We start from the raw sequence: 22,073 nt of genomic DNA on the forward strand, positions 1-22,073 counted from the left end.
TCAGATTGCCTTCTTGCCTGAAGGTCTCCTGTTACTCAAATACCACACCCTGATGGGTGCAGAATTCTGGGACCAGAATAAAAAGTGACAATGCTTGGATCTTACTGTTTTCTCAAAATGGTGTAGATCCTTTGTCATTTTATCTTGATTTTTTAGATTTGAAAGAATTGGAAATGTGGTTGAGTGAAGCGTTTAAACACAGAAGATAGTTTACTTGACAGAGATGTGAAAATGGAATCAAAAGTCAAATCATAAAGTTTCTAAGGCAGAACTGATGATATTTGAAGCTTGCACTGAATGGGACACTAAGGTGGTAAAGAACATTTTGATTAATAAACTAGTGTATTGAAATTGGGTAGAGGCCTGCGCCGCGACGCACTTGGCTAATCCTCCGCCTGTGGCGCGGGCACCCCAGATTCTGTCCCGGTTGCTCCTCTTCCAGTCCAGCTCTCTGCTGTGGCCCAGGAAGGCAGTGCAGGATGGCCCAAGTGCTCAGGCCTTGCACCCACATGGGAGACCAGAAGGAAGTACCTGGCTCCTGGCTTTGGATTGGCGTAGCTCCAGCCGTAGTGGCCATTTTGGGGAGTGAACCAATGGAAGGAAGACCTTTCTCTCTGTCTCTCTCACTGTCTAACTCTGCCTGTCAAAAAAATATATATATAGAAATTGGGTAGAAGCACGGGCTAGCCCTGTGGCGTGGGCTAAATCTCCACCTGCAGCACCAGAATCCCGTATGGGTCCCAGCTGCTATTCTTCCGATCCAGCTCTCTGCTATGTCCTGCGCCCGCGTGGGAGACCTTGAAGAAACTCCTGGCTCCTGGCTTCAGATCGGCACAGCTCTAGCCGTTGCGGCCATTTGAGGAGTGAACCAGCAGATGGAAGACCTCTCTCTCTCTCTCTACCTCTCTCTGTAACTCTATCTCTCAAATAAATACATAAAATAATTAAAAAAAAAAAAAAGAAAGAAAGAAATTGGGTAGAAGCAAATCAACTGGAAAGCAATTTTTGTATTTCTGGCAGTCCTTTCAAAGGACAGCCAAGAATTGTATTCTTGAATTTAATAGGAATTACCCCCAAAAAAACCTGTTAGGATCCAAGTGATAAATAATAAGCAGAGCTCCTCTGCACTTCCCAGGAAAAATAATTATCTCAGATTTTGTAACAAAAACACAATGCTTAGTAACTTATCTTTGGTGGAAATATATATATATATATTTTTTTTTTTTTGGACAGAGTGGACAGTGAGAGAGAGACAGAGAGAAAGGTCTTCCTTTGCCGTTGGTTCACCCTCCAATGGCCGCCGTAGCCGGCACACTGTGCTGATCTGAAGCCAAGAGCCAGGTGCTTATCCTGGTCTCCCATGGGGTGCAGGGCCCAAGCACTTGGGCCATCCTCCACTGCACTCCCGGGCCACAGCAGAGAACTGGCCTGGAAGAGGGGCAACCGGGACAGAATCTGGTGCCCTGACCGGGACTAGAACCAGGTGTGCCGGTGCCACAGGCAGAGGATTAGCCTAGTGAGCCGCAGTGCTGGCCAAATACTTATATTTTAAAAGAAATAAGTATTTCATATGGTGCTCACTATGGCTGCCCTGATTCAATTGGCTCTCCAGGTAGGTAGTAATAGTTTTCCCTTCCTAGTGATTGATTTTGGAATGGGCATATGCATTGTGTAGAATTGGCTCCACCAGAAGTTAATGAAAACCAAAGTTAACAGTAAATTAAACACACCGGCTTTCACTCTTTACCCATCTAGAGATGAGCAGTCCAAAGCTCACAGGGCAGATCCCTGACATCATCAGTGACCCAGCTGCCCTCCAACAGTTTGCCCCAGCACACTGTGAGTGCACCCTTGTCCTCATAGTCAAAAGTGACTGTGAGGGGCTAGGCTGTGGCGGAGCGGCTAAAGCTGCCACCTGCAGTGCCAGTATCCCATATGGGCTGCTCCACTTCCGATCCAGCTCTCTGCTGTAGCCTAGGAAAGCTACTGCAAATGCTTGGGCCCCTGCACCCACATGGGAGATCTGGAGGAAGCTCCTGGCTCCTAGCTTCGGATCTGCACAGCTCCGGCCATTGCAGCCAACTGAGGAGAGAACCAGCAGATGGAAGACCTCTCTCTCTCTCTCTCTCTCTCTCTCTCTCTCTGCTTCTGCCTCTCTGTAACTCTGCCTTTCTAAAATAAATAAATAAATAAACAAACAAACAGTGACTGTGAAGCTCCAGCCATAGTATCTGCATCCCAGAAATCAGAATGGAAGAGTGACAGAAGGGCCGTGCTGCCTGTCTTCACAATTCTTCCCAGAAGCTCCACAACACATTTCTCCTTATATTTTATTGACCAGGATTTTGTTACAAAGCCTAATATAGATTCAAAGAAGACAAGTAAATATACCTGGACAGTGATTACCCAAATAGAAAGGACAATGTCATGAAAGAAAGTAAGGAACTTACATACTCAGAAGCAACTAGAGAGCTCAGGGAACAGCTTGAAATCCAACTCCAACCAATGGGCTGTCAGGAAAACTCTGCTATGGCATTTCTGGATATGATTTCTCTATTGCTAAGAAAGGAGACCTGGGGAGAGGTCCCTTTCAGCCTTTGCGTTCTGAGGCCTGGATGTGATTCCTGGAATTTCAGCCATTTTCAAGCCAGACTTTATCTACCAGACTGAAGATGACGCCAACAGACAACAGGCGCCTTGACACGTGATGCCTGGAGTCAGCCCTGTCTCTGGCTTCATTGATATTAGAGATAATAGATTTCTTTATTCTTTAAATGATACTGAGCCAGACATCTATTTACTTGCAAGTAAGGTCTCTATGTTAAGGGGTAATTGTTTCAAAAATTTGGTCATACACCGAAGAGCATTCTGATCATAAAAGACTGCTGTTTGAACACTTATTAGGACATATTGTTCTATTTTTGTAATGTTTATACTAACATAAATGAAATAATTTTAAGAGGGAAGGCTTGGAGCTGCTGCCTTCAGTGTGGGCATCCAACATGGACGCCAGTTCAAGGCCCTGGTACTCCACTTCTGATCCAGCTCTCTGCTGTGGTCTGGGAGGGCAGTGGAGGATGGTCCAAATTCTTGGGCCCCTGCACCCATGTGGAAGACCCAGAGGATGCTCCTGGCTTTGGAATGGCCCAACTCCGGCCGTTGCGGCCATTTGGGGAGTGAACCAGTGAGTGGAAGACCTCTCTCTCTTTCTGCCTCTACTTCTCTGTAACTCTGCCTTTCCAATAAATAAATAAATTAAAAAAAAAAAAAAAAAGAGGAAGGCTTCATGGGAGGGCCCAGATACGCGTGGTTCTTACTTCTACTACAATGAATGCCTTTTCTTCCCCGGACTGCCCCTATGGCCTCGTGGGATCCTAGATAAGCAAAAAGGATTAGTTCCAGAGCCCTGACTACCTAAGAGCGGCTGGATCCGATCACAGCTGGAACTCACACTTGGGCAGACTCTGCAGTCCTGTGCGTCCATCAGTTCCTGGTATTATGGAAGTCGGTCTGAGAGGGATCGTCTGATACTTAAACAAAAGCACCCACATCACGGATTCTCAGGCTGTGAGCAGCACAGAAAGAGCCTGCGGATCTTGTTTAAGTGAAGATTCTGGAAACAGGACAATTAGTCTGGCGGTTGAAATGCCTGCGTCCCACATCAGAATCCCTGCACTCAATCCCCAGCTCTGGCTCCGGATTCCAGCTTCCTGTTACTGCACACCCCAGAAGGCCGTGGTAATAGCTCGAGTAACTGGAACCCTGTCACCCACGTGAAAGACCTGGATGGAGCTCCTGGCCCACGCTCTGGCCCGATCCAGCCCTAGCCATTGCAGGCATCTTGGGGAGTGACCCAGCAGATGGAAGAGCTCTCTGTCTTCTCTCACATACTGAGGATGTTTAAATGCAGATTCTGATGCAGCGAAATGCGGGGCACTGAAGAACTCATTGAGTGAGCTCTCTGGGCCATGCTGATGCCTCTGGCCATGGAGGGCATCTTGGGTAGCAGGGTTCTGCCACTTGATAAAAGGATCTTTCCACCCCTTGTTGCGACCTTCCCCTCTACCATGACAGGGCCAGCTGGGGACAGGACTGAAGGAATCTGCTTTGGGGAAAACCCCAGAGCTAAAGGCCTCGTTCCAGAGAGAAGTCCAAAATGAGGGTGAGAATTTTTTCTGAAAGCTTCAAGCGAGCATGGGTCACACATTTCTGGAGCAGACCGCAGAGACTCTGGAACCAAAGAAGAAAGAAGAGCCTGGGCAAAGAGCTCCCTGCTACCTCTGTGCACAAGAGGCAGGCGAGAGACATGAAAGGAAGCGACACAAGACGATGCATCTGAATCTGCAAGGTGACCCGGGATGCATGCGCACGTTACAGTAGGAGAAGCACTGGTCCAGTTACCAGTGTTTGCATAAAGGTGGTTTTCTGTCTTTCTCTGTTTGTGACCCAGTTACTGAGCTGCAAGCCTGTGTTGATTTGGTGCAGAGCAGGGTCCTTACTCCAAGATCCAGGATGCAAGTATAAGAATCCACCAAAGTATATGTACGCTGTGCACAGCACAGTACAATGGTCCTAAGGAGACCGACAGGCATCTGAGATCAAGGCAAACCTTGTGACAAATGTTCCACCTGTTTAGTGCTCCACTTACGACGAGTCTAGGAGTGGCGTTAGAGATCCATATACCAGGAGATGGGAAAAGATGTGGGCTTTTTTAGCGAAGACAAGACATTCAGGGTGGAAAATTTATGGATTCCTAAATCGCCAATTCCAGGTTCTGTTATAAAAAAGATATTACATAACCATTTTGTAGTAGTTTTGAATTCTGTCCTAAAAATGAAAATGAAGCCATCAACATCCTATTTTCTTCAGCTGTCTTTTGTAGGGATGTGTTAAAATATAATATGCAGTTGTATTTCTTACCAGTTACAAATGGAATTCCAAACACTGTGAACAATAATTACCTCTGAGGAGCACAATTATGTAAAATATTATTTTAAAAGCCTAGGTACATATTAACCTGAGTTTTAATTTTAAAAACTAGCTTAATTTTTAAAAATTTATTTTCGGGGTGGACGTTGGGCATAGCAGTTAAGATGCCACTTGGGGGGCCGATGTTATGGTCCCCTCTCATATGGCTGCTGGTTTGTCTCCCGGCTGCTCCACCTCTGATCCAGCTCCCTATTAATGTGTCTAGGGAAGTGGCAGAAGATGGCCCAAGTGTTTGGGTCCCTGCCACCCATGTAGGAGACCCGGATGAGGCTTCTGGCTGTGGCTTGGCTCAATGCTGGTTGTTGTAGCCATCTAGGGAAGCAGATGGAAGATATTTCTCAATCTCTCTCTCTCTCTCTCTCACTCTCTCTTTCTCTCCCTCTCCCTCACACCCTAACTCTTTCAAATAAATAAATAAATCTTTATAAAAAGATGCCATTTGGGAGGCCTGCATTCCACATCAAAGTGCCTGGGTTTGTGTCCTAATTCCAGTTTCTTGCTAATGGGCACCAGGCAGCCAGGAGATGGTTCAATAGTGAAATACCTGCCACTGATACAGGAGACTTGGATTAAGTTTCTGCCCCTTGGTTTTGGCCTGGCCCAGCCCTAGCTATTGCAGGCATTTGGAGAGTGAACCAGCAGATGGGAGATCTCTGTCTGGCTGTCTCTGTCTCTTCTTCCCTTTATGTGCCTATCAAATTAAAAAAAAAAAAAGTTTACCTTCACTCCAGTTTGGGCTATAAAACTACCATTGAACCTTTAAGAGGCTGTCTTCCTGACAACTTCGGCCTGTTTTTGTCCCGTGTACTTCAGAGGTGGCTGCATGCTAAGTACACGTTTGTGTGTGTTTCCTCAGGAAGCTGACACCCGGTTTCACCGTAACTGACAGGCTGACTGTTGGATCTGCCTGCTTATCACTTAACAGCACTCCGGGAGGAGCACGCCCCCTGCAATTTGCTGAAATGACTGACGTAGATTTTTTACAGAAATGCTTTAAGCCATCATAGCCTTACGACTTGGAGGGAGATAAAGAATTCCATTTAACAGGTAGATTAGACAGCAGTTGGAATAGTCTAAAGAAACTAAACTTGGGTGACTGAGAAAATCAGGATGAAAACAGAAAGTGTTCTTCACATTTTTTAAAGATGTATTTATTTGGGGCCGGTGCTGTAGCATAGTGGGTAAAGCTGCTGCCTGCAGTGCCGGCATCCCATATGGGTGCTGGTTTGAGTCCCAGCTGCTCCACTTCCAATCCAGCTCTCAGCTATGGCCTAGAAAAGCAGTAGAAGATGGCCCAAGTCCTTGGGCCCCTGCACCCACATGGGAGACCCAGAAGAAGCTCTTGGCTCCTGGCTTTGGACTAGCACAGCTCTGGTTGTTGTGGCCAATTGGGGAGTGAACCAGCGGATGGAAGACCTCTCTCTCTCTCTCTCTCTCTCTGCCTCTCTGTAACTCTATGACAAATACAGAGAGAGAGAGAGAGTGAGCGAGTGAGTGAGCTTGCATCCACTGATTCATGCCCTAAATGACCCCTGGGCCAAAAGCTAGGAACTCCATCAGAGTCTTCCTGTGGGTGGCAGGGACTCACATATGTGAGCCAGCATTCTCTGCCTTCTCAGACACATTAGCAGGAAGCTGGATCAGAAGCAGAGCAGCCAGGACTTGGGTTGCTGAACCAGGCACTCTGATATGCACTGCAGGCAACCCAAGTGCAGCTTAAGCTGCAATGCCACAGCTCCTGCCCTGGTACTTAATATTTATGAAGGCAAGAATATTTCACCAAGTTCCTTTGAAAAGGTGGTTATGGGGGCCAGGAATTGCAGCGTAGTGGGCTAAACCACCACCTGCAATGCCAGCATCCCATGTGTGTCCCAGCTGCCCCACTTCTGATACAGCTCCCTGCTCATGACCCAGGAAAGCAGCACAGGATGGCCCAAGTATCTCGTCCCCTGTCACCCACTAGTGTCGCTCCCTGTCTTCGTGGAGGAACGACACTGAACCCTGCCTAGGTTTCATATCCGAGTCACGGCACCATTATGTCGCTCCCCGTCTTCGTGGAGGAACGACACAGGACCCTGCGCTGTTCTTTTGTCTGCTCGGCCCTCCCCGGGTTTGCTGCTGGTTCTTCCCGGGTTGGCTACCGTCCCTTCCACCTCCGTGGAAGGGCGGTTCCCCCTAGCCGCTTTCCCCACTTCCCCGGGGGAGCGGCACACCGCCGGCCGGCTCTCTCAGGGGCTGCACAGGTGTTCCCCTTAGATGTTCCCGGTGCATGCTGTCTCTCTCCTCCTTTATAGTCCTCTTCCTCCAATCCCAACTCTGCTACCCACACGCCGAGTACGCTGCTCTCCTCCAATCAGGAGCAGGTCCTGCAGCTTGTCAAGTTGGTGAGAGGCAGCTGGGTAGAAGCTGTTTTTACTCCTCTCCCAGCGCCATATTGTGGGAGAGCAGATGCATAGAATAAGTCCTAATTCGAGTAACGTAGTCTAGTCCGAGTTGCTCCCAGTTGCTCCCCACACACTAGGGAGACCTGGATGAAGTTCCCGGCTCCTGGCTTTAGCCTGGTTCAGCCCTGGCCATTGCAGCCATTTAGGGAGTGACCCAGTGGATGGAAGACCTCACTCTCTCTGCCTCTCTAACTCTGACTTTCAAAAACATAAAATCAATAAATCTTTTTAAAAATGCAGTTAATAAGTAAATATTATTGACTGTGTCAAATGACTGTATCTCAAATAAGAACAAAGTCATCGGAGAAATAATCTTGTGAAAGTTTATTGCCATCTGTGAAAATGCATTGCATTAGATAAATGATACAGATATAGATGTTAGCATTACTTGTAGTGAACAAAAAAATACACTTTATTCTATGTCAAAAAAAAAAAAAAAAAAACCTCCCTTAAGTGGCTTCTTAGTGGCTTCTCCTCCTACTAAAAAACCTATCATTTTCAAACAGAACCACCATAATCCGCTTACTTGCGATTTACACATCAATGACCTTCCCCCTCCCTTCTCCTTGTCACTCTTCATTCCCTACCCCCTTCAGTTCTCTTTCTAGATAATTCCAGGCTAAAGTCACCAGGTGAGGTGAAGAAATGCAAGCATCCACCCAAGTAAAGTTGAAAGCAAGGTATTGATCAGACTGTAGAAGTCACAGCTCAACTACCGGGGAGAGAGTCCATGGAGGGGGGTGGACTCCCAGCTGGAACTATCAGAGTTGGAGGAGGGTGAGGAGGGCATTTGTGGAGTGGGGAGCGGGTTGGGGTGGGGTCCAGTCTGAGATATCAGATTTCAAGTGACTTGGAGGAGGGCACTTGCAATGGGGTGGGAATGGCAGCTAAACTGGGAGATGGGTGACCTAGGCAGGCATGGATCAGGTAAGTAAACTCATGAGCCGGCAAGGAAGTGTCTCTCTCTCTCTCTCTCTCTCTCTCTCTCACACACACACACACACACACCATGGAGAAAGAAAAAGAGACACTGAAATAAACCCATAGTTTCAGATTGAATTGGAGGTGTTGGTATAAACTTGCAGTTGATAGAGAAATTATGACAGAGATGATGGCAGATGGAAATGTAGATGCAATGCACATGCGCATAGATGAGTAGGTGCACGCCTTAGCTCTGTGCACCAAACGCCTGGCAGAGGCAATCTCTGTCAATTAATACATCCGGCACAAGGAACAAACAACATAAACCTAGAACACTCTGTGGTGCCAGGAAGCAAGGATGTGCTCAAAGAACCATGGTGACATGTCAGAAGGACCTGGAGGCCAGTGTGACAGGGCTTCTGGCTGGCCAGATCTGGAGCCATCTGAGCACCAATACAAACAAGGATAATCAAGTGCCATAAGCCATTTCAAAAGGAAGCCATGACATAGATAAAAAGATACATGCTCACAAGAGACTTGGAAAAGGAGATGAGGAACAAGATTTCCAGATGCTTTCCAAACACCCCCCCCCCCAAAAAAAAAAACCTTCTCAAGCCTCATCTACAGAGCCTTAGTGAACATCAGTAGTAGAACAAACAGGAGCCAGAAGAAAGGAATAACCTTTTTTTTTTTTTTTTTTTTTTTTTTTTTTTTTGACAGGCAGAGTGAATAGCGAGAGAGAGAGACAGAGAAAGGTCTTCCTTTGCCGTTGGTTCACCCTCCAATGCCCGCCACGGCCGGCGCACCACGTTGATCCGAAGGCAGGAGCCAGGTGCTTCTCCTGGTCTCCCATGGGGTGCAGGGCCCAAGCACTTGGGCCATCCTCCACTGCACTCCCGGGCTACAGCAGAGAGCTGGCCTGGAAGAGGGGCACCCGGGAAAGAATCCGGCGCCCCGACCAGGACTAGAACCCAGTGTGCCGGCGCCGCTAGGTGGAGGATTAGCCTATTGAGCTGTGGCACCGGCCTGGAATAACCTTTTTTAAAGATTATTTTATTTATTTGAAAGATAGAGTTAGGGAGAGAGGTAGAGCCATAGGTGTCCACCCACCTCCACGGACTCCTTCTCCCCCGCTAGTTGAGCTGTGACTTTCACCTCTACTTGTAAGAGGTAGAGACAAGAGAGAGAGAGAAAGGTCTTCCATTTGCTGGTTCACTCCCCAAATGGCTGCAATGGCTGGAGCTGCACTAATCCAAAGCCAGGAGCTAGGAGCTTCCTCTGGTCTACCATGCAGGTGCAGGGACCCAAGGACTTGGGCCATCTTCTACTGCTTCCCCAGGCCACAGCAGAGAGCTGGATCAGAAGTAGAGCATCTGGAACTAGAAGAGGTGCCTATATGGGATGCCAGCACTGCAGGCGGTGGCTTTACCCACTATGCCACAGTGCCAACCCCAGGAATAACTTTAATCTAATCATGAGGAACCACCAGACAAACCCAACTAAAGGATTTTTCACAAATAATTGTAGTATTTGGAAAATGTCCAAGTCACTGAAAGATTGAAGGCCATTCCAGAGGAAAGGAAACTAAAGAGATATGACAGCTAAATGGTCCATGGGCTCCTGACCTAGATCCTTTTCCTATAAAATTCATTATTGGCAGGCCAGCGCTGTGAGCAGTGGGTTAATGCCCTGGCCTGAAGTGTCAGGATCCCATGTGGACACCAGTTCAATACCTGGCTACTCCACTTCCATCCAGCTCTCTGCTATGGCCTGGGATAGCAGAAGTGGCCCAAGTCCTTGGGCCCCTGCACCTGCATGGGAGACCCGGAGGAAGCTCATGGCTCCTGGCTTCAGATCGGTGCAGCTCTGGCTGTTGTGGCCAATTGGGGAGTGAACCAGCAGATGGAAGACCTCTCTCTCTGCCTCTCCTCTCTCTGTGTAACTCTGACTTTCAAATAAATAAATAAATCTTTAAAAAAATTACTGGGAGGTGGGCATTTGGTCCAGCAATTAATACACTGATGTCCCGCATTGGAGTACCAGGTTTGATGCCTGGCTCCAGCTCCTGGTTCTAGTTTCCTGCCAATGTAGACCCTGGAAGGCCGCAGTGGTAGCTCCAGTAGTTGGGTCCCTGCCGTCCACATGAGAGACCTTGGTGGAGTTCCTGGCTCCCTGCTCTTGAGGGCAGGTGAGGAAACAACCAGTGGATGTGAGTTCTTTCTCCCTTTTTCTACCTCTCAAATAAAAACAAAGCAAAACTAACTCCATTATTGGGCCAACTGAGTAAGCGTCAATGGGCCTTAGGGTTAGGTAGTCATCATGTATCAGCATTTTTTATTTTTTAAAGATTTATTTTGGGGCCAGCGCTGTGGCATAGTGGGTAAAGCCACCATCTGCCATGTTGGCATCCCATATGGGCACTGGTTTGAGTCCCGGCTGCTTCATTTCCAATTCAACTCTCTGCTATGACCTGAGAAAGCAGTAGAAGATGGCCCAAGTCCTTGGGCCCCTGTACCTGTGTGGGAGACCTGGAGGAAGCTCCTGGCTCTTGGCTTTGGGTCAGCACAGCTCTAGCCATTGCAGCCAATTGGGGAGTGAACTAGCAGATGGAAGACCTCTGTCTCTCTCTCTCTCTCCCTCTCGCCTCTCCTCTCCTTCTCTCTGTGTATGGCCCAAGAATAAATAAATATTAAATATCTTTAATTACATATTTAATATCTTATATTAAATATCAATATTAAATATTAATATTTAATTAACTTGATTGATGTTAATTTTTAATATTAATATTTACAGTAAATATTAAATATTGTTTCAAATAAATATCTATTTGAATAATAAAATAATATTAAATATTAAATGTTATTTCAAATAAATAATAAATATTTATTTGAAAGAATTACAAAGAGAGGTAGAGTCTTCCATCCACTGGTTCACTACCCAAATGACCACAACCACCAGAGCTGAGCCGATCCAAAGCCAGGTGCCAGGAGCTTCTTCCAGGTCTCTGTCATGGGTTCAGGGGCCCAAGGACTTGGGCCATCTTCCACTGCTTTCCCAGGCCATAGCAGAGAGCTGGATTGGAAGTGCAGCAGCCGGGTCTCAAACTGGCGCCCATGTGGGAAGCTGGCACTGCAGGCAGTGGCCTTACCTGCTACGCCACAGCACTGGCCCCAGTACCTCCTTCTGTGATGACCACTTCTTTACACTGGGGTCCCCGCTGCACTACAGCACAGGCCCCCATGCACCAGCTTTATGGTACAGTCCAAAGTCCTGGCTACAGCAGTAATAAGGTGTGAAATAGCAGACGGATACCTCTCTATGTCTTTCCCTCTGTCTCTATTGCTCTGCCTCTCAAATAGATAAATTATTATTTTTTAAATTTTCCTGGGGCCAGCATTGTGGTGTATCAGATTAAGCCAATGCCTGCAATGCTGGGCATCTCACATGAGCACTGGTTCAAGTCCCAGCTGCTCCACTTCCGATCCAGCTCCCTGCTAATGCACATGGAAAAGCAACACACAGTGGGTCCAAGCACCCCTGCCACCATGTGGGAGACCAGGTTGGAGTTTCTCACTGCTGGCTTTGGCTTGGCTCAGCCCTGGCCATTGTGGCTACTTGGGGAATGAAACAGTGGTTGAAAGGTCTCTCTCACAACTCTACCTTTCAAATGAATAAATAAATATTTTAAAAAGAATTTCCTGATTTTGATGTGCATACTGTGGTTGTACAGGAAAATGTTCGTGTTTGTAGAAAATACACACTAAAGTATTTGGGGTAACTGGACATCATGCCAATATTTACTCTCAAGTAGTAATATTGTACTCCTGACTTTTCTGTAAATTTCTGGTTATTAAAAATGAACAAAATTTTTTAAAACAGAAGTATTAGGCCAGGCATTTGGCACAGCAGTTGGGATGCTACTTGGGAAACCTGCAATCCAAACCAGAGTGGCAGGTGCAAGTCTTAGCTCCTCCACTTCCGATCCTGCTTCCTGACAGCGTGCACCCGGGAGGCAGCAGGTGCTAGCTTAAGTAGTGGGCCCCTGCCGCTAGTGAGGGCCCCTGGCTGTTGTGGGCATTTGGGAAGTAAACCATCAGATGGAAGATTCTCTCCCTCTCCCTCTTCCTCCCTCTCCCTCTCCCTCCCCCCTTCCTCTCTGTGCTTTTCAGATACAATGAAAAGATACATAAAAATTTTAAAGATAAATGTTATCAGAATTGATGTTTCAGGGGCCCCGTAAAGATTTTTTTCTCTTACATCTTCTATTGTACTGACTTTCCTCTTACAAACATTTTTTAAAAAATTTATTTACTTATTTATTTATGTATTTGAATGGCACTGTGACAGGGTGAAGAGAGAGAGAGAGAGAGAGAGAGAGAGAGAGAGAGATCTTCCATCCACTGGTTCATTTCCAAAATGCTCACAACAGCCAGGGCTGGGCCAACCCAAAGTCAGAGCCAGGAACTCCATCTAGGTCTCCCACAAGGGTGCTGGGGACCCAGGTACTTGGGTCCTAATCTGCTGCTTCCCAGGTGCATTCCCAGGGAAAGAGAAGCAGAATAGCAGGGACTCTGAAATGGGATGTGGGTGTCCCAAATGCAGCTTAACCGGCTACGCCACAGCACCCAACCCCCGTTCTTTTTCAGACTTTCCATGGTGACATGGGGAGCATTTGACATGAAACATGGAATTATCATTAGTACAAAGGATTACATTCCATTTCTCCCACTCTGCTGTAAACTCCCAAAGAAAGTTATTGCACATATTAACCTTGTGGTCTATGAAGTTAATTCTCTAAAACCAGCTAAAAATAAGCCACAGCCAAACAACAGAAGAAGATGGAAATGTTTATCTCTTAAATGACTATCTTTTCTCCTGAGTAGGAAAATTCCATTAACTGGTCTCAGGGGGGAAAAAAATGACTTAAACTTTTTTTTTTTTTTTTTGTCAAGCATGAGACTTTATTTCATAGGAAAGTGAATGACAAGGAATATCTGTCTCCTACAGAAACATTTTCATCAAAAAAGAACACACAGACTTCATCAAATCCTTTGTGAGTGCCATGAATGGCGCTTGGGCATTCCTAAAGAAACCTATGATGGATGTGTGTGTGTGTGCATAGCAGGTTTTTGATGGCCAACCTCCATGTGTTCTGTACCTTGACTTTTATTTATTTTTTTTAAATTTCTAGACACCAGAGAAGTAGTTCCCTAAACTCCCTGGAGCCAGGCCCCAGCTGGGCTCTGCCTGAAAGCCCACTTTCCTCAGGCTGACAGCTCCCTCAACAACTCCCTCCACACAGCATCCCTGGTACCCGCCCCGCCCTCCACCGGGACAATTCCCGAAGGAACCAAATAGATCGATTGATCAAGGGGCTCAAAAACACAAAGACTAAGTGGAGCAATCAGCATTTCAAAATCAGTGGGTTAGTTTGCTCTTTTGAACGCCCTTAGGAAAAATAAACCGGATTAAAATGAAACCATTTGGTGTCAGACACTAGGCTCCAGTTCAGGGCATTTTGGTGTCCCTTGGCCACAGTGGGGGCAAGGAGTTGCCAGAGCTGACCTTCAGCTGTTGAATCACAAGCACCTGTTTTCTTTGAAAAACTTTTACATGGAGAATTTATGGTAGGTGTTCTTAAAGGCAAGAGGGAGCGAAGAACGTTTTCACCTGCTTGTTTTCAGCGGCTGTCCTCTCTCCACTTAGCTTTGGCAGTGAGAGCTGGGAAAGATTCCCTGATTCCAGGCTCCTCCATAGCCTCCCCCTCCCTCGAGTTTCCCCCCAGTGCTTATCTCTTTGTTGTCTTTGTTCTCAGCTCAAAATAGTTCCTGCAAGCGCAGATCAAAGTTCCATGAATACACACTGACTCATTAGCTACTTAAAGACCTTCCCTAAGTAGCTTCTTTCATTCTTTCAATTGTGGTTTATTTTTTATTTAGCTTATGTGCATCGCAATATGCAGAGGGAACATGATTTGACCTGAGATAAAAAGAAATAACCATATCATAGAGAAGCTTTTTGAAAAAGATTTCACAGGTATCAGAAAAAGTGACCCTCTGAATGTCTCTGTATGAGAGTGGGCATGCTGATAATTCAGACCACCCTGGAGGAATAGAAACTGGCCCAGCTCATGCAAAAGCTGATCTCCCAAAGGACCACACATCAACGCTCTTAACCCATGACGTTCTGAAAATAATTCAGGTCCCCCTTCTGTTTATTTAATTTTTTAAAATGTAGACTTTTCGTTCTCAAAATCCTACACCTTCTCCAAAGTTTGAGACTACTCCCTCCGTCACAGAATTTTTTCTTGAACAAGATAATCTGTTGTATTTAAGACCCATTTGGGACAACACCCGCATCCCATAACAGAGTGAGTCTGAGGGCTCAGCTGCTCTGTTTCTGATCCAGCTCCCTGCTAATGCGCCTGGAAAAGCAGTGGAAGATGGTTCTAGTGCTTGGAGCCCTGCACCCACATGGGAGATCCAGATAAAGTTCCTGCCTCCAGGCTTTGGCCTGGCTCAGGCCCGGCCTTTGCAAGCATTTTGGGAGAGAACTAGTGGATGGAAGATCTCTCTTTTTCTGTCTGATCTCTTTGTCTCTCCTCCTCTCTCTGTACTCTGCCTTTCAAATAAATTAAATAAATAAATCTTTAAAACACAGAGAAGAAGGTGAGCCCATGGAAAGAGACACTGTCTCCTGTGCATGGAATCAGGAAGCCATCAGAAAGTGAGAATTAATGACCACTCACAGCTTGTAATGTGCCGCTTCCTTCTTCAGGGCCTCCAGCCTCCCAATTGAAAAATCTCATCTGTGTCCACCCCAGGGAGCAGATAGTAGAGTTCCCTGTCTGGGTGTTCTTTGATAGAAATCAAAACGTCCACCAGAAACCTGATATTTATACCAGGTTGGCTGAAAAGCTCAGCTGAGTCTCAAGAGAATACAGAATTTCAGGTACTTTTTTTTTTTTTAACCCAGCATTAGAATGATGTACTCTGTTGCACTTGACCGAAAATTAAGAGGCCTGAAGTCTTGAAGCTGCCCTGGCTATGTGACCTTGGGCAAGTCAGTTAACCTTGTTGAATTTGGTTTTCTTGTTCAGAAAATGAAAGAAGCTGGACTCTGATCCTCAAGGTCCTTTTTGGCTTATACACAGTTCTATGATTCATAATTCTAGTTGCACTAAAATAATCCAGAAAATGAAATCCAGTCTCCAACCCCTGTCACTAAGTTCAGAGGCAGAGAACAGCTCAGGAGAAAATCATAGCTCGAGTCACCAAGAAGACATGAAAATCTTCCAAGTGGAAGATGTCCTCTGTAGCTGAATGAGAAATTCTACAAAGCAAGCCAGGGAAATGGAATTGAGAGTTATGGAATATTATGATGCTGGTATCCTACCTCAAAATGCCAGTTCCAGTACATGTTGTTCTGCTTCCAATGCAGCTTCCTGCTGATGTTCCTGGGGAGGCAGTGGAGGATGCCCCCAGTGCTTGGGGACTTGCTACCCATTAGGGAGACCCAGATGGAGTTCCTGGCTCCTGGCTCCGGCTATTGCAGTCATTTGGGGAGTCAACCAGCACATGGAAGGTTATCTCTCCTTCTCTCTTTCTCTCTCTGTTGCTCTACCTTTCCAATAAATAAATATTAAAAAAAAAAAAAAAGGTATTCACTGATCAGAGACAGCCCTGAGAGGTCACGTTGATCCTGCTCCCACATTCATTGCCTCTCTTGCCTGCACGTACAATCCCAGGCAGTTTGCGAGGATGCACCCAGAGCCTGCCCCCCAATGCTACTGCAACTCTTCACCTGACACATGTGGGTGCCACATGCTGGAGACTTTTTCTGTCCCACACTCTCCCCTCAAGTGTCTGAAAGAAAGGGGACATGCTCCCAGGATTTTCCGCAGCAAATACAGAGAACAAGAAGGAGAGGGGATGTGTGTGTGGGAGAGAGAAACTTAATTAACTTTAAAGAAGCACCCAGGAATGATACATCTTTTGTGAGCACTTAGACATAATTATAATACAACTCTTTGAGGACAGAGGTCCTGCATGAGAAGTTAGTGCACAGTGACTCCTGTTGTTAACAATTACCACTCTTATGTATGACATCAGTGACCACCTGTGGCTCTTGACGTGAACTGCCAAGGCTATGGAAGCCTTTTGAATCCACAAACTCTGCCAATATTTAGATAAGGTCAAAAGCAAAGTGGAAGCTCTCTCCTTCCTTCAGAGAGAAGTAACTCCTTTTTAAAAAAAAAAAAAAAAAGATTTATTTGAAAGAGTTACACAGAGAGAGAAGGAGAAACAGAGAGAGAGAGAGAGAGAGAAAGAGAAAGAGAAAGAGAAAGAGAAAGAGAAAGAGAAAGAGAAAGAGAAAGAGAAAGAGAAAGAGAAAGAGAAAGAGAAAGAGGTCTTCCATCTGCTGGTTCAGTCTCCAACTGGACACAACAGCCGGAGCTCCACCAATCCAAAGCCAGGAACCTGGAGCTTTCTCCAGGTCTCCCACGTGGGTGTAGGGGCCCAAAGACTTGGGCCATCTTCCACTGCTTTCCCAGGCCATAGCAGAGAGCTGGAATGGAAGTGGAGCATCCAGGTCTCAAACTGGCACACACATGGGATGCCAGCACTGCAGGCAGCAGCCTTACCGGTTATGCCACAGCGCTGGGCCCAGTAACTCTTTCTTTGATGACCACTTCTTTCCATTGGGGTCCCAGTCACCAAGGTCCTTCATGTAGGACACTTTTTTGCCACAGTGCCTTGGCTTTCCATATCTGAAATGCTCTTCTGGGATTTTCAGCCAGATCCAAATGCCTTAAGAGCTGATTCTGAGGTCAGAGTACTACTTAAAACAATTATCATTCTATGATTCTGCTCTGTGGACTACTTCTCATGTTGGAGCATTCACTCCTTTTCAATCCTATCTTTTATTATTATCAGACACTTTAAAGCCACCATGGCGGGGGGGGGGGGGGAGAAGAAACTAGTGAGTATCTTCACAAATGCCAAATAATGAATGTACCAATTCAAGAAACAAGGATAAGGATGTCCCAAAATAATACAACCTTCAATACTACATTGTGAAGATGAAGAGTTTGAAGAAATGAAAGAAATGGAATCCAAAATATTGATCATAGGATTACCTAGAAGTAATCAGAAGCAAATGCATGAACTAATGAAATCCGTACATGACATGAAAGCAAATTTCTCCCACGAAATTCAGATCTTAAAGAGAAAGCAAAATGAAACCTTGGAAATGAAGAATTCAATAAAACAAATAAAAATGCAGTGGAAAAACTTAACAACAGAATCAGTGAAGCAGAGGAAAGAATATTGGACTTAGGCAAATTGCAGGAAATTATAGTCAGACAATAAACAAGAAGAGGAAATCAGAAAACTATAAAACACTGTTGGGAATCCACAAGATACTATCAAACAACCCGACATAGGGGTTCCAGGAGTTCCTGAAGGCATAGAAAGAGAAAGGAATAGAAAGCCTTTTAGTGAAATAATAACACAAAACTTCCCTAATTTGGAAAAAGAAAGGGACATCCAAGTACAGAAAGCACATAGAACTCCTAATAGACATGACCAGAAAAGATCTTCACCATGACACCTTGTAATCAAACTCTCCACAGTGAAACATAAAGAAAAGATCCTAAAATGTGCACAAGAGAAACACAGGATTACTTTCAGAGGATCTCCAATTAGACTCACAGCTGACTTCTCTTTAGAAACCCTCTAGGCTAGGAGAGAAGGCCGAGCTATATTCCAAGTCTTAAGAGAAAAGAACTGTCAACCCAGAATATCATACCCTGCAAAACTCTCATTTATGAAGGAAGGTGAAATAAAGACCTTCCATAACAAACAGAAATTGAAAGGATTTTTCACCACCTGTCCAGCCCTACAAAAGATGCTTAAGGACATGTTGCACACAGAAACATGGTCATCACTATGAAAGAAGGTAAAGGAAGAAAATCTTTCAGTAAAAGATCAAATGAAATTCAAAGTAAAAAAATTAGGAATAATTTTGGAAAAATGGCAGGGCAAAGTGGTTACTTATCAATAGTCACATTGAATGTAAATAGTCTCAACTCTCAAATTAAAAGACACAGACTGGCTGAAAGGATTAAAAAACAAAACCCATCTATTTGCTGCCTACAAGAAACATATCTCACCAACAGATGCGCGCAGACTGAGACAATGGAAAAAAGGTATTTGATGCCAACAGAAACCAAAAAAGAGCTGGTGTAGCCATCTTAATATCAGACAAAATAGACTTCAACACAAAAACTGTTCAAAGAGACATAGAAGAGCACTATGTAATGATTAAGGGATCAACAGGAAGATGTAACTATTATAAATGTATAGGGGCCCAGCGCCATTGCTCACTTGGCCAATCTTCCACCTGTGGTGTTGGCATCCCATATGGGCACCGGGTTCTAGTCCCGGTTGCTCCTCTTCCAGTCCAGCTTTCTGCTATGGCCCGGGAAGGCAGTGCAGGATGGCCCAAGTCCTTGGGCCCTGCACCTGCATGGGAGACCAGGAGGAAGCACCTGGCTCCTGGCTTCGGATCGGCACAGCTCCAGCCACAGTGGCCATTTGGGAGGTGAACCAACGGAAGGAAGACCTTTCTCTCTCTCTCACTCACTGTCTGTAACTCTACCTGTCAAATAAATAAATAAATAATATTTTAAAAATAAATAAATAAATGTATATGTTCCTAATTACAGGGCACCTGGCTATTTAAAAGAAAGTTAAAGTGATTTGAAGGGAGACTTAGACTAATACAATAGTAATGGAGGACTTCAATGAACAGACCAGTTTTAGAATCCTTCCATCTGAGTTTAAGTTTAGTTTCCCAACAGCAGCATTTCCAGAGTATCAATTTATCTAGTTGTAAATCATGTAAAGGCTGATCAGAGTTTAAATGGAAAGGTCACCTTGATTTGTTGATCATTGGGCTGGGTATTACATTAATCACCAACAATGCTGGAAGATATCATCTCCTAACTATTTTTTATGCTGGAATACATGGAAATGTCTTCCGAATTTCATTTTCATATAGTTCATTGTTAGTATATACAAACACTTCTTATTTTTAGAATTTTGTTTAAACAATTTTTGATTATTTTATACTACTCATACAGTATTATAGGGTATATAGCAATATCTGAACATATATACATCATAGAAACTGCTCAAGCCAGGCAATTAGTGTTTCCACTTTCTCTTCATGATTTGAGCCTAAAAGATCCTCTCCTCCAGTTCTTTTTTTACAGGTATTTACTTTTTTGTTTGTGGTACGGGGCTACAGAGCAGCAGAGGCAGACAAAAGAAGGTCTTTCATCTGCTGATTCACTCCCCAGGTGACAACAACAGCCACAGCTGGGCTGATCTAGGGCTGAGAGCTTGGAGCTTCTTCTGAGTCTCCCACTTGGGTGCAGGGGCCCAGGCACTTGGGCCATATTCTACCACTTTCCCAGACGTATTAGCAGGGAGCAGTATTAGAGGTTGAACGGCAGGGACTCAAACTGGTGCCCATGTGGGATGAAGGCACTGTAAGCTGTGGCTTTTGCCTTGCTACACCACACTGCTGGTCCTAATCCTCTCCTCCACTTCTTTACACAGTACCTAATAGGGTGCAATGTAGTCATCAATCTGTATTATTGGACAACAGAAGTTACTTGTAAAAAAAGAATATAAAGGATGGTTTTCAAAAACTCTTCGATTCCCCAATTCCCTATCAAAAAATCAAACTGTGTGTTTATTCACAAGCCACTGGGTAACCTGATAATTCTTTGGTGTAGTTCAGCTATTCTATTTAATTTAAGATTCAAGCAGCATTGCCAACGCCTATATGAGTTGCTGGCACTGCAGGCAACAGTTTTCCCCATTATGCCACAGCACCAGCCCCCAAAATGGAATTATTTTTGATGCAAAAATATTATTTGGAAATTCCTGCATTTTTATAGCACCTATTTCCATGAACATTTTGAAGACCCATTGTATGCCTGGATTTCAAAATGTTTTTTTGCACCAAAAACAAACTTAGCTTTTAATCCAATCTTCCCAACATTTCTGAAGTGCCCTCATCCCTCACAGTCACATCCTGTTTAAGTAAAAGAGAAGCTCTGTTTCCAGGAACTGCCTTTTGTCTGAGAAGAGGGAGATGGGAGCAGGGTGGGTTACTGGGTAGCTGGGGTCAGCTAAGGGACAACCTAGATCCTAGAGTCAGAGTCATACAGATGAAAGTGTGAAGGGGAGCTGGACCTGGGGTCTCTGTCTCTCTCTCTTTCCCCTGCCCCTTTCTCTGTCGGTCTGCCTTTTAGATAAATTTTTTTTGTAAAAAATACTATACCGCAGTAAGAAACAACGAAATGCAGTCATTTGCAACAAAATGGAGGAATCTGGAACACATCATGCTGAGTGAAGTAAGCCAGTCCCAAAGGGACAAATACCATATGTTCTCCCTGATCGGTGACAACTGACTGAACACCAAAAAGGAAACCTGTTGAAGTGAAATGGACACTATGGGAAACGGTGACTTGATCAGCATAGCCCTGACTGTTAATGAACAACTTAATACATTATCCCTCTTAGTAGTTTTTTTGTCTGTTCTACTTAATATGACTGGTTTAATTCTGTAATTAATACACAGTTATTCTTAAGTGTTGAAATTTAACTGAAATGTGATCCCTGTTAAACATAAGAGTAGGAATAAGAGAGGGAAGAGATATATAATTTGGGACATGCTCAAGCTGACTTGCCCCAAATGGTAGAGTTAGAAACATACCAGGGGACTCCAATTTAATCCCATCAAGGTGGCATGTACTAATGCCATCTCACTATTCCAAGTGATCAATTTCAGTTCACAATTGATCATAATGAAAGGACTAAGAGTCAAAGGGAGCACATAAACAAGTCTAGTACCTGCTAACACTAACCGATAGAATAAATAAAGGGGAGAGTGATCCAACATGGGAAGTGAGATACTCAGCAGACTCATAGAATGGCAGATGTCCTAAATAGCACTCTGGCCTCAGAATCAGCCCTAAAGGCATTCGGATCTGGCTGAAAAGCCCATGAGAGTATTTCAGGCATGGAAAGCCAAGACACTCTGGCAAAAGATCTCTGTGAGTGAGATCCCAGTGGAAAGAACAGGTCTTCAAAGAAGGAGGTACCTTTCTCTGAAGGGAGGAGAGAACCTCCACTTTGACTATGACCTTGTCTAAACAAGATAAGAATCGGAGAACTCAGAGGGCTTCCATAGCCTTGGAAACTCATGACTGGAGCATAGGGAGATTACTGATGCCATAGACAGGAGTGTCAATTTGTAAAGTCAACAACAGGAGTCACTGTGCACTTACTCCTCATGTAGGATCTCTGTCCTTAATGTGCTGTGCATTGAGATTTAATGCTATAACGAGTACTCAAACAATATATTTCACTTTGTGTTTCTATGGGGGTGCAAACTGTTGAAATCTTTACTTAATGCATACTAAACTGATCCTCTGTAAAAAAAAAAAAAAAAAAAAAAAAAGAAATTATCAACTCCCAACTTGACTCTCACTGGGATTAAACATGACAATAGGTCTGATCTGATTTCATCATCATTTAAAAGAAATCATCATCTATTATTTTTCACTTTATGTTTCTGTGTGGGAGCAAACTGTTGAAATCCTTACTTAATGTATACTAAGCTGATCTTCTGTATATT

At 44.8% G+C, this 22,073-nt stretch overlaps 1 protein-coding gene across 1 annotated transcript in view; it reads right to left on the minus strand.

The window, feature by feature from the left end:
- Nucleotides 1-22,073, minus strand: part of GSAP (gamma-secretase activating protein) — a 169,072-nt gene that overhangs the window by 112,148 nt on the left and 34,851 nt on the right. The gene's annotated exons all lie outside the window — the stretch shown is intronic.

This window comes from Oryctolagus cuniculus, chromosome 3 (genome assembly GCF_964237555.1).
Source record: "Oryctolagus cuniculus chromosome 3, mOryCun1.1, whole genome shotgun sequence".
Taxonomy (NCBI): Eukaryota; Metazoa; Chordata; class Mammalia; order Lagomorpha; family Leporidae; genus Oryctolagus; species Oryctolagus cuniculus.